At 42.7% G+C, this 18,733-nt stretch overlaps 1 protein-coding gene across 4 annotated transcripts in view; it reads right to left on the bottom strand.

The window, feature by feature from the left end:
* RGS6 (regulator of G protein signaling 6) overlaps positions 1-18,733 on the bottom strand; it is a 296,480-nt gene that overhangs the window by 78,482 nt on the left and 199,265 nt on the right. The window lies entirely within an intron of this gene.

Here is an 18,733-nt window from a genome sequence, read left to right as displayed (position 1 = left end):
TCAATGTACAGGGAGCTACGTTTTTTCAAGCACTAGATAGCAAGGACAGAATGAACATCTACTAGCACCTTGTACTCATAGAATCATAGAGTGGTAGGGGTTGGAAGGAGTCTGTGAGGATGATCTAGTCCAACCCCCTGCAAAAGCAGGTTCACCTACATCAAGCTGCACAGGAATGCATTCAGACAGGTTTTGAATCTCTCCAGAGAAGTAAACTCCACAGCTTCTCTGGCCAGCCTGTTCCAGTTTTCTGGCATCCTCAAAGTAAAGAAGTTTTTTGTCATGGTCAGATGGAACTTCCTGTGGTCTAATCTGTGTCCATTGACCCTTTTTCAATTGCTGAGAACCACTGAAAAGAGCAAAAGCAGCAGCTGACCTTTGTCCCAGTCTGCCCCGAGGGTATCAATGCACCAGACACTAAAGGACCAATCTCACCAGCATGGCTTGCTTGTCACTTTCCACACCTCCCAACACCACATAGAAGAGGTCTAATTTGCCATGACTCTATTTGGAAAGTTATTCCAGATTTATTTTTTTTCTGATATATGAAACTCTTCTTATAACTTCCCACCCAAAGTGTGTAAATATGCAACTTATATGCATTTGATATCATACTTGAATTACTTAACATAAAGAATTAGTGTTCTCTTATTTCTAGAGAGCCCTGACACATTGCCTTCCTACCTCCAGTTCACTAAACCAACCAAACTCTTTCATTGTCCTCATAAGATGGTATCTCCCTCCACTATTTAGCAATTTTTCATATTTAAGTTCCATTTCTTTGTACTGGGAAGTTCTGGTAGACCATGGCACCAAGTGCCACGTCCAATCCCTTCTTGAACACCTCCAGGGACGGTGACTCCACCAACTCCCTGGGCAGCCCATTCCAATGACGAACGACTCTCCGTAAAGAACTTTTTCCTCACCTCGAGCCTAAACTTCCCCTGGTGCAGCTTGAGACTGTGTCCCCTTATTCTGGTGCTGGTTGCTAGAGAGAAGAGACCAACCCCTTCCTGGCTACAACCATCTTTTAGGTAGTTGTAGAGAGCAATGAGGTCATCCCTGATGAGGTCATCTCCTCTTCTCCAGGCTAAACAATCCCAGCTCCCTCAGCCTCTCCTCATAGGGCTTATCCTAAGATAGAACAAAACTTTTGAGGTTAGAAAAGTATTTCAAAAAGACTAAAACTAAAGTGCTCCTGTATTGTTAGAAACAAAATAAAACTCATTAAAATGCTATCTTGATTGAAGCCATATCAGAATCGTTCTTGGCTTTTCTATTCATCCCACAAACTAGAAAGTCCAGTGTCTCCTGATTTTACTTTTCAATTACAGGCTTGCAGTGACCTCTGAGACATCTAATTGTCAAGTGACATGATATCTGAAGGTCATGTAGAGCAGTGCACTGCCTTTCTCAAGGAGGTGAAGTGCATTCTGCATGATCCCTTTCCAGATATATGAAGGAATACTTAATGCAGGATGATGTGCCACTCCATTTTTATATAGAATGATCATGCCCCCAATGCTAGGCCTCTTTTGAGGAATCTGTTCAATTTTCATGAAACTACAATGAAGAATGCAAATGCAAGTAACACTTGTAGCTGGTTGCACAGTCTTTTCCTCCTCTGGTATAAAGATTTAAAAAAAAAAAAAAAGAAAGGTTTAAAGGGTCAAGTGAACTGAAGGCTGTGAATAGAAGCAGAGCACTTGAGATCAGGGATTTTAATTTGCCTCTGTTAAAAACATGAAGTCATTCCTAAATGTTGCCAAGAGCCTAGAAGATGTTATAGCTGTTCTCTAGTTGTCCTAAGGCAAATAGATTATCTTTCTGCTGAGTTTGCTGAACCATTATTTATCACCTGCCAAGACTGATTACTCACCCTCAGGACAATGACAAGTCTTTCCTTCCTCTGTCAATTACTGTCATCATTAATAGCCATGTCACTAATTAATATTCAATCATAATGAAAACTCTTTATTGCCAAGTCCTATAATACCTTTGATTTTTAGGGTTACCCTCAAACACAGGCTTCACCTATGCCTTTTTTATGCTCTTCCTCAAACAAGAAATTGGTATTTATCACAGTATCACCAAGGTTGGAAGAGACCTCAAAGATCATCGAGTCCAACCTGTCACCACAGACCTCAGGACTAGACCATGGCACCAATCCTTATAAGACATGGGGAAGTCTTGAGTGAATCCTTCACAAGACTCTCCTTTGTCAGACCAAGAAACTGATTCCTTCATCAGTAAGCTTTCTAGAAACCACCATCTTAGTGTCTCCTGTAGGTCCTCACATAACTCACCTTCTCCAACAGACCTTTAAGGCTGATTTTCATATTCTACATATCACAAGCTCCTTCAGAAGATGCCTGAGAGAAAACTTTAACCCTGACACCTTTCCACTAAACACTGGAAGAACACTTGAGATCTTCTGAAAACAAATAGTTGGGGAATGGCTGCCACCTCCTCTATACTCTTCTCCATACATCTACATTTCCTCAGGGTCAGTATGCTCAGTTCAAGGATAGTCAACAGACTGTGCACATCTATTTCCTCCTCACCTACAATTAAACAATTCTTTTTGCTTTAGGCTCTTCTTTGCAGCTGAAGTAGATCAAGTTGTTTAATGCCAACCGAACAGCTGTATTTCTACACGCAAACAGATTCACAACAATCATTTATCCAGCTACCTGGTTTAGAGACAGACTAGCAGATTTATATTTCTTGCTATTTTCTGTTCAGCCTCAGTGATCCCATAATAGTAGCTAGTGTTCTCAGAAGGCCATTGCCTGTCAGTGTGACAAATGATTGGCCAGCCATGAAAAGATAAATTGGAAAAAAGTTCACAAGGTGTGAGACCATTGGCAAGATGCAGTTAATGAGGTGAGTCACCACCCCTGTGTATTTGATACCATTTCTACTCAACCTAGATCTTGTCCTATGTATTCCAGAAAATCCAAGCCTTACTGGGAAAATGTAGAGCTGTCTATAATCAGATTTGTCCATCTTCCACATGCTGTGTGTCATGGTAAAGACAGACAGAATGTACCATTTCTAACAATCTGCTGCACAGAGTGAAGACTGTCTGCTGGTTCTGGGCAAAGGAGCCAGGACCATCAAGGTCTGCTTGTCATTCAGTGGCCTAGGCATGTCCCTGACAAGGCACACACATGTACATAGGCCACACATATATGTATACAAACAAAAAGTACAAAAGCATTTCTGAAACTTCAGCAGCTGTGTGCATCTTTGCACATCCTGATAAGGCAAGCGCCTGTTTTGCTGGGTGTCCTGAGATGGCAGAGCTGGCAAGCACTGATATGCGGAGATCTACAGCAATGTAACACAGGACACCTTGTGTCGCTCCACTGATCCTACCATCAGTGGCCAAGGACTAGAGTCTGTCCTTTGTCATGGGAATTACTAAGCTAAATCCTCCTCACTGGGTTCCATCCAGAAACTACAGCAGATGAGGTGGGATGCTGTGGGTCTCAGATTGTTCACAGCCTCACATTGCACTGACAAATACTAACACTGAAGAAATCGAGGGCTTAAAAAAAATAAAAATACTGTCTGATCATGTTATGAAAGAATTTGTCATATACATGTCTACAGGGAGAGACATAAGTTTGCTTGGTTAGCTCCCATCTTTTTCCAGGGTTGTTTAGCCTGGAGAGGAGGAGGCTCAGGGGAGAGCTTATTGTTGTCTACAACTACCTGAAAGGAGGTTGTAGACAGGTGGGGGATTGGTCTCTTCTCGCAGGCAACTAGTGTGAGAATGAGAGGACACAGCCTCAAGCTGTGCCAGGGAAGTTTAGGCTCAAGGTGAGGAGAAAGTTCTTTACAGAGTGATTGGCCGGTGGAATGTGCTGCCCAGGGAGGTGGTGGAGTCACTGTCCCTGAAGTTGTTCAAAAAAAAGATTGAATGTGGCACTTGGAGCCATGAGTTAATTGTCAGGTGCTGTTAGGTGATAGGTTGGACTTGATGATCTCTGAGGTCTTTTCCAATGTGGCTGGTTCTGTGTTTCTTTAAACCCAAACAAACAGAAACCCACAAACACACAAACCCCCCAACTTTTTGCAGAGTAGGTTTGTTGGGGGTTTTGTTTGCTTGTTTGTTTTTATTTGTATGTATTTCCAGCTTCTTCCTAGACCTTGTCTACACACTCCATGACACACTTTATGGGCAAACAAGCTACATGCCTAGCCTCTGCTGTCAGTCACCTCCAAACTCAAGATCCAGATAGTCTTTTGAAGTGAGGGTGAAAATATGTTCTCCTTCCTGTCACTTCGTTCTTGAAAAAAAGACGAACCCACTTTAGCACCAAACTTTTCCAAATAATTTGCTCCTGAACTCAGACTTATCTTTAAATATTTCTATCAGAAAAGCAAGACTGAAAAAAAATAATCACAAGCAATCAAAATGACACAAGAATACATGCATATGTGTATGAGCAGCCACTCGAGCTGCGTTTTACCCTGCCAGTCACAGCAACCACACTATTAAATGGAATAAATGGCACTGAGTCCGTGGTAAGTCTAAGACACAAAGGTGAATTAATTATCCACATTACTATTACTGATCTCATGAAAAGAAATACATTAACATCACCCAAAATAAAGGGCAAAACAATTTCATAGACAATTTCTCAAGGCCTCCAGCACTCCATTGCTACTATCTTTCTTATGCAGAACTCCCTACTGACTCCCACAGTGATTTCAGCTAGGTGGGAAGCTTAGGCTCCTGCTCATGGTAGGGATTTAATGCTGGCTTTTACAGAAGGAAAAAAAAAAAGAAGAAGAAATAAATATCTAGGTCTCTCTCCAGTATTCTGTTGCAAATATTGGGAAAGCACTTCACAGAATTTGCCTACAATAAGCACATAAATAAATATCGATACAAACTAAAAGGAAACCTCAGCAGTTGACTCAGAAAACGTGGTAATTGCAGCTCTCCTCCATCAGCATGTGGTAATTGCACCACTCAGTGTCAGCAAGGAGCATCATCAAAGCTACAATGGCTGAGAGCGACTAGCAATAGCAATATTGTTTTATGTTAGCTTCGCTTTAAATCTGGTTTGTGAATTATTAACAATCATTACCAGCAGGAGTGTTACCCCTTTTTGATCAAAGCAGACAAACTTTCTAGGAAGTCTTTTTGCTCATCCTAACTTTTGAGGCCTTGAATTTGTAATTCACTGAAATTGTAGTAAAAAATTTGAGAACACAATACTTTGTGTGAAACAACAGAGAATGGTTGGTGGGAAGATGGAAAACGGCACCCGGAGCTGAGCTGTGCGTGAACATTCCAGATGATAAAACAATGACAAGGACACAGTATTTGTAAATTGAATGGGTTTAAAATCTCATATCCTCTGCCTTTGCCTGAGAACGGTGTGAGGTTTTTATCACAGTGTTTTGGCTGTTATTACATTCCAACCATTTCTTCATCCTCCCTCTATCTCCTTTACTAAGTGTTATCTGCAGAAAGCTGTTCAGTATGTTTGCCCACTTATACGAAATGCTGGTATTTCAGAGATGGTTCCCATATAAATACAGATCATTGGGATTTGTGTGTTGTGAACTTAGGAAGCACTCTGTACTTCACTTGCCTGAGTGTTCATATCTGTGTAAACAAAACCATATGAGAATCTGATCACAGATTTATCAAAAACTTATTAAAATTAACATCTCTGATGTTTGACTCATGCACTTTCTTGGCTCTGACACCAGGTCATGAAGCAAAATTAACAGCAAGTCTATTAATAAATTCTTTCTCAAAAGGGAGTCATGACCCAGACTGATGGCTGCACTGCGAGGTGTTGATAGACACTTGTGCTGTCAGGAGAGTGACAGAAGATAACCTTCTAGGGAGAGGGAAAATGTCACAGGCTCCTCTAGCCATGGTGGGGAAGGAAGATGAGCGGCTGAGGGAATCAGCTCAGGGACCAGGCAAAGGGAAACACACCAACATCCCAGAGCTGGTTATGGGCTCTAACTAGGAACTGAACAGGAATTTCTAGCAACTGAATGCTAAATACAGTTTGAAATTACTTGCAAAGTAATGGGCTGCAAATTCCCAATTTAGTCATCAATATTGAGATGTGCATGTGATCCTTTTCTCCAATATGTGTTTTACACATAACACACAATCTCTCCTGCCTGCATTTTAAATATAGATGGATATAAAAAAAGAAAGATGGAGATTTGGATTTGCAAAACCCAAATTATTTGTGTATTTTTCACCCTGTTAATAGCTCCTTCTTCTGACCTGCCATTTGAAGGATCTATTGCCCTCTCATCATATTGGCCAGGCTACGACAGCACATGTGCCCTCCATGACTCAGGTCTGTGGAGGGAGATTTTTCACCAGACAGTAATCAATAAGCCATCAGAGGTGACAGCACAGGGCTCTGTGTGGTCTAATTTACTCAGGTAACAAAGACAAATTAGATGGTATGATCTCAGAGAGATCACAGCCAGACTGCCTTCATTACAATGCTACCCATCTAAAAATAGTTCAGGTAGCTTTACAAGGCATGAAAGCAAGTAACAGAAGCCATACACAAAGACAAGCTCCTGGCTTGCAGTACCCTCCCATCAATAACACTTGAAAGCAGGCAGCCAAAGCTGAGGAGGAGAAGGAAGCCACTAGTCCAGAGCCCTGGATTTTAAATAATTATTCTTAAGTGGTATTAGTAAGGCTGACTTAGCAAACCTCTTAATGGTTGTACAGTTAATCCCAGTGAAAGAGGTCTGTCAGGACAGCTTAAATCAGGTCCTCATCTGGGAAAAAAAACCCAACACCACCACCACAAAAAACAATACCAGCAAAAGACCTTTTTCCAGTCTTCTTGCAGCAATATGAAGTGTTTGGTGCTATGCCAGGCTCAGCCCTTGCACACACCATTCAGCGCCTTTAACACCTCACGCACTGCCGCTCCCTTCCAACCAAATCCAGTCTAAGATTCTACAATTCGCACATGCTGAGAGATGCCAAGCAGTGGTCTGACTGAAGGAGCATCCACACTGATTTGTTTGTGCTAGGCATTCCTCACCTGCCTTGGAAAACCTGGCTGCTGTTGGGTCTGTGCTATTTACAGACTGACCTAGCATTAATAAATGTATGATAGTCCCCAACACACATGCATACCCTACAGAATTCAAGATACACATCAACCACAGTGCAATCCCCCCTGCTGTTGCTCCACTTGGCTAAAATTTGGCCTGCTCTAAATCAGACATTCTACTGTACTCAAATCTTGTCTTCTCCTGTAATGCAACTCTGCACAAACTGCTGTTACTCCTAGTACAAGGGGAAACTGCAAAACTACAAAACACCTTAACAATTCCACACATTTCAAAATTCAAACCTGTGCCTCTTCTTCTTGTAACACCCACAGAAGATGAGCACATTGCCTTCAAAGCTGTTACAGAAGCATACAGGAGGCAGGAAAATAGTGTGCTACAGTCCCAGCCTCTCAGCAGCAAGTGACAGCATTTCATAGTAGCATAAGAAGTTACCTCTTTTTACACATTGCTAAGACCTGCAGATGTCTCAAGAATGTACCTTTGCACCTACCATTGATCACAAATGTACAGTTGCTCTTCAGGCATCTCTGCCTTTGCATTGCTCTGACTACTGAAGTGGTTTGTATAGCCTAGCAGTTTGGCTTCTTGCCACAGAGTAGTATTTAGATACTGCTTCTCACACTATCAAAATGATTCAGCAACAAAACAGCAAGGGAAGCAACTCCAAACACTGCTGGAATCGTGGCTTTTGAAGATTCCTGTGTCAGATCTTGTTAGAGCTGAAACATTATTTACTGCTCTGCAATTCATGTGCACAGCCTTTAAGTCAAAGGAAATCTTCATGTCATTTCAACAGCAATCACTTGTGTACTTCTAATAGCAAATTTTCTTTTCCAGGAAGAAGATGATCAATAAAATGCAGAAGGTGACTGGTATGTTTCAGCATGTGACTGTCAGGTCACTTCACATTGCATCCTCATTCATGAAACAGGTCTCAAAGGCTGTCACATCAAGGTCCTCCTTGCCCTCACCAGTGTTATAACAGTTTCCCTGAAAAGGTGTAAACGTCACCAATTGGTGTGAGACAGTAAATGCTCTGAAAGCCGCAGTAGTTTAATGGTTTTGCCATGATGTTTACTAACAATGAGATCTGACCCAAGTCTTCACCTATGCTGACTTCCTATGAATTTCCAAGGTAATTTGGTTTCCAGAAGCACTCAATTTTTAAACTTCTGACCACAACGGACTACAAGATCACATGCTTCCATGTTAACTGTGACAACAGTACTGTCTGAGCTCTCTCTGTCACAAATAGAGATAATTTGCTTTATCAAATTCTCCAAGAATCCAGCTTCATCCTGACATGTTGCTACTCTTTCCCTTCTTATTCTTTAGGAAAAGTTGAGAATCACAAGCAGTGCTTGCAGTGATGCAGCAAGAGCCACAGTACCTGGAAAACAAAATAACCTGACATCTATAGCTCTTTTCCCTTCAGGAGATTGTTGTCTTGAAAAATAAATAATCAGTACTGTACATCTTTCCCCCACCTTTCCCTGCTAGGCCTTTGTGGTGGTTTGGCTCTGGCCTGGAGGCCAGATGCCCACCAAAGCCACTCTACCACTCCCCCTCTTAAGTGAACAGGGGAAGAAAGGAAAGAAAATATAACAGAAGCCAGGAATAGGGTAGGAGCAATTTTAATAACACTAATAAGCAAACAGCAACAGACCACACGGAAGCAAGAAAAGCAGAGAGAGAGCTGTTAATCTCTACTTCCCATCAGCAGGCTGATGGTCAGTCTCAGGAAGCAGGGCTCTCTAAGCTTGGTGATTCCTTGGGAGGATAAATGCCATGGACGAATCCCCACACCTTCTTTCACTTCATTCTTATACCTGAGCTGACGTCATAGGTATGGAATACCTCTTTGGCCAGTCTGAGTCAGCTGGCTCAGCCGTGTCCCCTCCCAAGATTTTGCCCACCCCCTAATGTACTCCTGGGGTGGGGGAACGTTGAAAGGAGACAGCCTGGATACTAGATTCAGCAGTAGCCAAAACACTGCTGTGTTATCAACTACTGCTGCAAAAAAACCCACAGCACTAGAAAGATGCTGTAAGGAGAATTAACTCCAGCTCAGTTCAACCCAATACAGCCTTTCAATCACATATAAGGCAGGGTGCACTGGAGTACAGCTGGCCTCACTGGAGCTCTGTACTGGTGCAGCAGTCAATCAGGGACAATTCTCCAGTGGGATTACAGTTTAGAATAGAATAGAATAGAATAGAATAGAATAGAATAGAATAGAATAGAATAGAATAGAATAGAATAGAATAGACCAGACCAGGTTGGAAGAGACCTTCAAGATCATTGTGTCCAACCTATCATCCAACACCACCTAATCAACTAAACCATGCAACCAAGCACCCTATCAAGTCTCCTCCTGAACACCTCCAGTGATGGTGACTCCACTACCTCCTCGGGCAGCCCATTCCAATGGGCAATCACTCTCTCTGTGTAAAACTTTCTCCTAACCTCCAGCCTAAACCTCCCCTGGCGCAGCCTGAGACTGTGTCCTCTTGTTCTGGTACTGGTTGCCTGGGAGAAGACTTCTTTTAGGACAAGGGTAACACCAGATGAACTTGAACCATACAGCAATCGCTGACAATTTATTTACTGTCATGATAAACAGATAATGTGGGTGCTAACACTACAGATGGTATTTTAAATAGTGTTCCTCAAATCATGTGTTAAAGGTGCTTTCACTGGCAAGGAGTAACTGATTTTGCTGGCAGCAGTTCATTCCTCCATTTCAACTTTAGGCAGAGATATGTATCTGTTGGAATTTTAAATGTACAAAACAATTTAATGATAACACTGAAACAAGGAACAGGCACAAATCTGTTAGCATTCATCACAAAATAACAAGTTCAAAACAGGTAAATTATTTGTCCTTTCTTGCCTTTGATGGATTTCACAAGGCTGAGGGTAATAATAGAAGCAGTAAAAGCAACAATCAACTTCTCTTAAATAGCTATATTTTACAATTGTGCTTCCCACTTGGTAAATCCTTCAAGTTTATTTTTACCAAATAACCTCTGAAAGTAAAAAGCATTTTGAAAAGCTGAAGGCTACGTTAAACAAGTACCATTCAGTCTAAATAATTGAATCTGCTGTCAAAACACCATGTAGCTTAGAACTGCAAAATATCTGCCTACGAATTTTAGAAGGCATTTTTGTTTCCGTATTAAGACAGATGAAATCTAGAAAAGTATTGTCCCCTAATTTATTTTTCTTCCTTTTCCCCCTCCAAGGATCCAAAGACCAACATTTTATTCAATTTCTTTTAATACAAGTACCTTGAAAAAACTCATGGGCTGCTCCAAAGCAGCAATGACTTTAGATAGCAACAGGCCCTGAACATGGTATGGGCTCAGAGCAGACACAGCTGCATGTTTGGTTGTTACCTAAGCAGGAGCACAAAACACAGCCTTCATAAAGCCATATGTCATTCATTAATGATCATCCTTACAATAAGTTACTCTCTTGTTTTATAGACCTTTGTGGTGCAATACCTGACAGCAGTAGGACAAACTAGGCACTGCTGCTGCTTTCCTATTTTCACCCGATGTCACCTCACTATGGGCTCCAGCAGGTTCACTTTCTTCTTACTGGAAACCTCATGAGGGTGAGGTTAAGCTGCTGTTGGCTGTCACCACTGACAAAACCCAGACTGGTCTGGCTCTCTAGAAATATGTCACTTGGCATGTCAGCTACTTTGTGTGTCCTGAGCTCAGCTGTGTGCCAGAGAGTGCATCAGAAACAGCCCTGGACCTCACAGTGTTTCTCAGCGAGCACAGCTTGCTATGGCAAATTTGCACAAACCAGCCTCACAATACAACAAAACACATTTTGGTGCTTTTAGTTTCCAAACAGATAAAATTCAAAGCCCTCTCAATGGGAAGCAAAAGCTTTTCCCCCCCCCCCTCCCCCCCAAGCCAGTGTTCTGTAAGGCCTTGGGAAGTATTTTAACGCATCAAAAGTTTAGGGAGGGCAGACTTAAAATGTCTTCAGAGAACAGTTTCACAAATAATTGGAGAAACTAGAACTTTTTTTAACACCACCACCACCCCCCCCAAACTCGCCCAAACCGAACAAATACATTTCACAAGACTTCAGTGTTTGCTTGCCTGTAGTAACAACCGTTTCCCATTTGTGCTGCAATACCCCCAGGATCCCACCAGCAGGCGCTGGCCAAATGCAGACAGAGTTGGTCCTGCCTCTGCATTTTGTTAAAGCAGCAAGCTGAGGGACAGGAATGTCACCGCGACAGTTACGTTGCAAGGAGCCGTGACGGAAAGTGAATACTGGTTTTGTAGATGCGGGCACATCTGCCGCAAACCTGTTTCAGACAGTCCTTGGCACCGACCACTGGACAGACCACCAGACCTGCAGGGATTTCATGGCAAATATTTATTGGATTTAATATATTAAATACTTATTTAATGCTTGTTAAAACGAAGTCTTTCCAAGGGTTAGACACATTCTTCAAATGCTTCTAGATAACATTCTCATTTGCAACACGCATTGTTCCTTACCTCCTTTCACTTTTAGGTCATTCTCCTTCCTCCTTGCCCCAAATCTCTGGGTCACAGCTGGAAAGTTGAGCTCACCTAGCACCAGCCTTGACAAAAGTGTCTGATAAGAAACAACCCTGGGGGCTGCCCCGACAGGGTCCTGTCTGGGCTGCGGATGGGGCTCGGCAGGGTGGGCAGCGAAGGCAAGGGTTTGGCAGGCAGGGTGGTCACGAGTTCGGATTCAAGGGTTAGGCAGGGTGGGCAGAGAAGGCAGAGCGGGCAGTCGGCCCGCTTGGCCGGGAGGTGGTGATGTTGCCCACCGAATATGCGGCAGCCTCGCTCCCGCGCCCCTGCTCGGCTGCGGACGGGAAGCGTCACCGCGGGCTCGGCGACCCCTGGACAGCCGCGGTCACAGGTGCCCTCTCCTCTGGGTACGGCCTAGAGTTTTGCCCAGGCTCAGAGATCGTGACCTCCGACGCCAGTTTACCGGCCGCTGCCAGCGAGAAACAAAGCTGACGGCAACGCAGGTGAAGCCTGTTCTGAAAGCACGGCTCAGCATCTTAAGATGTAAGTGAGTTTTGCGGGTGGCAAAACATAGAACCTAGGTGGAAAGGAGTGGGCACTGCCCCTCCCTGCCCTAGAAGAAACATGAGTGAGACACACCATCTCCACTGAAGTTTCTTACAGGGAACAAGATGAAAGAGACTAAAAGGTCCCAGGAAATCAGCACACAAAACTACAGTCTCACAGTGAAATACAGCAGGTCAAACAGAATCACAGAACAGTACAGGCTGGATAGTACCTCTGAAGATTATCTAGTCCAACTGCCCTACCTGAGCAGGATGACCTCCACCACCTCTCTAGACAGCTTGTTCCAGTGTTCTGCCACCTTTAAAGAAGTTTTTCCTTTACATGGAACCTCCTGTGTTCTGGTTTGTGTCATAGAATCATAGAATCAATAAGGTTGGAAAAGACCTCAAGATCATCAAGTCCAACCTGTCACCCAAGACCTCATGACTACTAAACCATGGCTTCAAGTGCCACGTCCAATCCTTTTTTGAACACCTCCAGGGACGGTGACTCCACCACCTCCCTGGGCAGCACATTCCAATGGCTAACCACTCTCTCTGTGAAGAACTTTCTTCCTACCTTGAGTCACCAGCTCACCAGCCTGCTCCCAGAATAAATTGTTAGGTACATACAAAATACTTGTGAGACCTAAAGGGAAGCCCAGGCTTTTTACTGTGCTTTTATAAATGTACCTGCCTTTTTAAAGTATATTTGCTTCTGTTTCACTGGGGAGGCAATAAGAAATCTGTGTTTCTGTGGGATCTCAGAAATGCAATCAGGTAAAAGCTTGGACTCAAGGTGAAAACTCATATGGCTGAACATCTGTAATCTGAATTTCTTCTCTCCTTTCAGAAGAAAATAAACCATCTAAAACTGAATGGGTTGCAGCTATGACCTTAAGAATTTAAGTGAATCATGAGAGGGGAAACATCAGCAGCAGAAGATTCAGAATGTAATGAGGGGAACAAAAGGGGGGGGGGGGGGGGGAGGGGAGGGGAAGCTTTGAAAGTCCTATAGTGGACTTACCTAAAGAACAGTACAAGAGAAGCAAGCAAAGAGAGTCGGTCCCAAAAAGAGATCATGTTTAACCCAGGGGGAAAAACATGAGATAAAAGACACTTCTATCTAATAAAATATTTTGTCACACAGAGAGGCAGGCACTAAAAATAAGATAAAAATACAGGAATTCATGGCTTTGTCTCTGTATACCCATACAATCCCTTCTCAGGAGGATAGGTCAGAAAAGTATTTCACTAAATTGCTTATGGTATGGCTCTCAGTGCAAAAATAAGCATGAAGGTGATTGGAAGTGGGACTAGAAAATCCACTGTACAAAAGCAAGGCAATGCAGTGACTGCTAATCATGACACCTGTATTTATAACATTAATAAATATACTCACTATTTATTAATACTACTATAAATACTAGACAGATCTCAATACAAAATAGTCTTCCAAAGGCCTTATACAGAGATCACAAATTAAATCAACTCTGACATAGCGAAGGCATCTCCAGTGGCCTTGTCTTTCCTGTGAAAACATAGAATTACCACATTCCAGACCAAGAGTTATACTGGAAAAGAACCATCATCAGTGGGCTGCTGGGAAGCCATTCTTGGATCTGTCCTCTCAGGACTGCCAGGCTGGGTATCTTGACTACAAGAGATTCCAAAATCAGTTATAATCAAGAAACTATGCACACTCTCAAGCTATTTGTATAACAGCTGGCATTGACCATTCTACCCTTACTCTTTTCCACATCAGCTGTGCATTTTATTATCAACATTTATAGACAAAAAGGGTGGGAGAGGCAGAATACCCCATGTTTCAGCTGTAAGCAATGTACAGGCAGGAACCTTGTAGAGCTCCTCTTGGGCTATTCCTCTGTCAAAACTCCCTAGAGAGACCTCACAAAGATTGGAAGTGTTACTTCCTCTTCCTCCTAGATACTTGGTGTTCTGAAGAAGAGTACCAAAAATTGCAATACTTTGTGATGCAAAAATTTTTTCTATAGGCAGATAAATTGCAGGCCATAAATCAGTGCACACATAAGAAATTCTGAGTAAACATTTGAGAAAAGCAAATTTGAGATAAAATATTCCAGAAAGGCCAACTTCTTTGTTTTTTCCCTTCTTCCCCAAGTGAGGTATGTAGAATAACTCTGTGGCCATGCCTCATATTCCTTTGTCAAAAACTGCAAACAAAGTTTCTCCAGCCAACTGCAACCACACTGCCCCACCAGTGCTGGTTGTGCCTTTTTGTTCCTTGCTACAGTCAGCATTTTGGGTTTTGTACCCACTGCACTGCCAATGGCACTGTCACAGTCTGCTGAAGCCTGTCAAAATCATGGCTGGTCACTACTCACAACTGTGGCACCTCACAAGCTCAGTAGATTCTGTCCAATATACTGATCTGTTCTGAAATAAACTTTCCAGCCTGTTCATACTCCAATTAGCAGTAGCTTATGCTGTATATACAGAGGCAAGCACAGATGTACAGAGCTGCACGCTCTCCTCTGTCAGCTCATTTGCTTCTCCCTTGAAGGTACAAGAGAGAATCAGTAGAAGCAAGTGGAGAAAATGTACAAGAAGCAAGAGCCTAAGCCTGTAGAAACCACTCCCAAGGAATAATAAAAATGTTGAAAGCAATGACGGGTATGCAAAAATAAATGACACCTGCAAAACCTAAATGGTTCTCTGAAATGATTCTCTGAAACATGACACCCTTTCCATTGAAGTCTGCCAGAGTCTGTGCACATACCTGAACCTGAGTCAAAGTCCTTTTCTGCTACTCATTGTATCTGGACTTCTTCATTTTGTACACTGGAGCCTGGCATCAGGGATGTCCAAGCTTCAGTTCTGGTACATTGCTGCAGGTCAATTACAAGGCTGAAAAATGTGTCATAGTAATATTGAGGTGCCTCTCAGCAGGATTGTAAAGATGAATGAGCTGACGTTTACCTAGCACTCTGAAAACATGAAACACCATACAACTTCACAGTGTGTTGAATGTCAGTACTAATTCCCACCAATGGAGTTCCCTTATCCTACTCTGCTTCCTCTGTAAACGCTCCTATTCTGGTTTTACTTTCACAGACTGAAGCCTGTCAGTGCCTTGCAAATTTTCTAGCATTATGCCCAGAATAAACCACAGCAGGTCCCAATACACGTAACTCAGAGTATAGTTTCCAATTAGAGAGAACAAATTGAAAGGGCAATATTTACATTCTCTCACCAGTTTACTGACATGCTGTCTTGTGCAAACACAATCAGTCTATGGTATGACCATGTAAATTTGAATACAAGATCTCAATCAAATAAGTTTATTGTTACAAGATTTTGCTCAGTATCTCTTCGGTGTTGTCTAGTCCTGGATGGGTTCTTTTTGTAGGGCTCACAGTCACAGTCAAGAGCCATTGTCCTTTACTTGACCTGTTCTTCTTATAATATTGTACAGATTAAGGCTCCAGTCTCAGACAATGAGCTCACACAGCTTCACTTCATGACTATGACTACACTTGCTGTAAGCATTAAGCAAAAGCTGCCAAATGATGGCTGCCAAGTTACAGCTAAACCAGCAACTTGTTTCCAGGAGCTGGTCTGGTAAGAGAAGAGATTAAAGTGAGATTTCATACTTGCTTTTGAAAAATCATTAAGGTCTTCTAATTTAAAATTTGAAAACACATGAAGAGGCATGTCACAGATGTGGAGGTGGCAGCCTTATGACAAAGTGCAATACAGCACGACAAAATATTGACCAACTTCCTAAAGAAGTGACTCTCACATCAATGCCATATCTTCTTCTCTAAACACACCCTTCCAGTGTCTAACACTGCAAGCTACAGTCACCATCTCCAGCTTCCTCTCTAGGTCCCATTAAAAACCTTTCTGTAAATTACACCTACAAAACTCCTGAATGCTGGTCTAACCAAGTGACTGTTTCTGCCAGAGATGCTTTTGATGCTGTGACTTCAACTCTCCTTTTAAATTAGGCTTAACAGGAACAGTTGGTCTTTTGAGGCCCTGCAGAGGGTATCCATTCCCAGTAAACAACAAGTACTTAAATACAAGTATTGGGTTTGTGTGGCAAGCTTTTGGTAGGAGGAGGGCTACAGGGGTGGCTTCAGTGAGAAGCTGATAACCAGCTCCGAGACAGACCCACACTGGCCAAAGCTGAGCCCATCAGCAATAGTGGTAGTACTTCTGGGATAATATTTAAGAGCAATAAAGAAACCTGAGCAACAACAGTTATCTGAGAGGAATGAAAATATGAAAGAGAAACAACTCTGCAGACACCAAGGTCAGTGAAGAAGGATGAGAGGTGGGGCTCTAAGTGTCTGAGCAGATGTCCATCTGCATTCTGGAACATCCCATGCCTGAGCAGGTGGATGAAACTAAAGGAGGCTGTAACCCCATGGAAAGTCTGCGTTGGAGTAAGTTTGCTGGCAGGACCTGTTGGGCACCCATGCTGGAACAGGGGAAGAGTGGGAGGAGTCCTCCCCCTGAGGAGTAAGGAGGAAGAGGCAGCATAAACAATGATGAACTGACTGCCACCCCCATTCCCTCTCCCCTTGCACTGCTGGAGGGAAGAATTGGGAGTGAAGTTGATCCTGGGGAGAAGGAAGTGGTGGGGGTAAAGTGTTTTAAGATTCAGTTCTATTTCTTATTTATTACCCTACTTCTATTTGGTAACAAATTAGCTCATTTCCCACAGTCAAGTCTGTTTTGCCTGTGACAGTAGTTGGTGAGTCATCTCCCTATGTCCTTCATGACCCACAAACCTTTTGATATAATTTCTCTCCCCTGATCAGCTGAGGAGGTGGAGGGATAGAGTGGCTTTGGTGGGCACCTGTCGTTGAGCCAAAGTCAACCCACCACAAGACATCAGTCAAAATGGGCATCACAGAAGCCTCCAGAAAAGTACAAAAAAAGGCCAACATACTTGTGGCTTTTCCCTGGTGCCTGTGCATCTGATAACCAGATGATGAGCTGACCAAAGAACAATTTAAACAGTTCAAGATATGGTTATGCTGTTCTCCTGTTGTTCCTCCAGCCCATGGGAAACACAACTCTGCCCCTTACCCCCACCCCACCTCAACTCCATCTAGACAGGTAAGCCAAGGGAAAACAGACTTTTTCCACTGTTTGAAATATAAACACAAAATGGCAAGGATGTACTTATTTCATGATAATTTCAGGTGTTTGCAGAAAACTGGCTGGTCCAGGATATGCAATCAGGTCCAGGAAGCTGAGAAGTGGCATCAAAGCAGAAAACCACACAGCAGGCTTACTATAGGAGGAAAAAAACATGTGTTCAAGCATTTGCAGATGCTCAAGAACTAGACAGTTTTTTGTGATACCCATCTGAAGTACTACCTGCAGGGATGGCCAGCTTCTGCATTTTGGGCCACATGGCACTCATAAGTTCAAGTGCAGTTCCCACTTTGTGCAGTAGGTAGGTCACCAAAATCCCGGACTGCATTAGAAAGAGTGCCTGCACCGCTTTACTGCCACCTGAGACAAGAAAAGGGTGGAACCATCATAGGCCACGTGTACCTTCACTTGCTAATTGCTATTCCAATTCTTACAGTTCTGAGGCTTATAAAATGGGGTCAGGAAGTTGACTGCCTCCACCTTTTGGCATGATTCTGTCTACCCACTCTGTAGCACCAGAGTAGCCTGGCTAGCCTACCTTGACCTGTCACCACAACGAGCTGTCCTACAACCTTTGAAAACAGACCAGCAGCTTGACCACAAATGAATTCCTCCCTCAGGAGACCAAGTGGTTACAGACCCTCAACAGCCCCTGCCAAACCACATGCCCGTGAAAATAGCCACACTGCTTAATTGTTGTCTTTATATTAAAACAATGTAAATGTTGATTTACAGAAACAAGAAATAGGGGCTTTTATCCTTTTTGCAGGAAGGACAATTGGTGGCTATCAGGAATGGAGGTAAGTAGCTCGCCTGCTGGCATAGATTCAATGAGGTTGGGTGATTTTTTTACTAAGAACTCTTAAATTTTATCATCCAGTTATTAAATGCACATTTTTGCCTTAAAGCTATTTTGAAGTAATTATATGGATTATGCTGGTTTAGAATGCTCCTTTTATGAAACTAAATTACTGGGTATTTGTACGCTGTCTATAATTTGGTCTTCTAAAATAGTAATTCGGGAAGCAAAACAATGCATCTCCTTGCCTGTTTCATCTTTTCTACTCTAGCTGTTTGCATCTCTTTGCCTCTCTGAATGCACAAGGACACGGATATTTCCCTTGGATTATTAGTGAGCCATGCAGCCTAATAACCATTCATGCTTCTGAGAATTCCCTCTAGATAGATCTGTTACATCTTTTGACTGTAAAGGATGTCAGCCTCAGACAAAATACCTACAGACAACCTTTATGTATTTCTGAAAGATGCTGGACTCAAGTTTCAAAATGGCTTAGACTTCCTTTTTACATTTACACCCTACCAGCTTTCCACAATATGTATTGGCATAACAGTCAGAGCTAGTTTTTAATGTCAGATTTCCTTTTTGAAAGTCACTTCAGGAGTTTT

Source organism: Melanerpes formicivorus, unplaced genomic scaffold (genome assembly GCF_026170545.1).
Source record: "Melanerpes formicivorus ecotype bairdi unplaced genomic scaffold, bMelFor1.0.p_v2 SCAF_62, whole genome shotgun sequence".
In the NCBI taxonomy this organism is placed as follows: Eukaryota; Metazoa; Chordata; class Aves; order Piciformes; family Picidae; genus Melanerpes; species Melanerpes formicivorus.
This window is presented reverse-complemented; position numbering and strand designations above follow the sequence as displayed.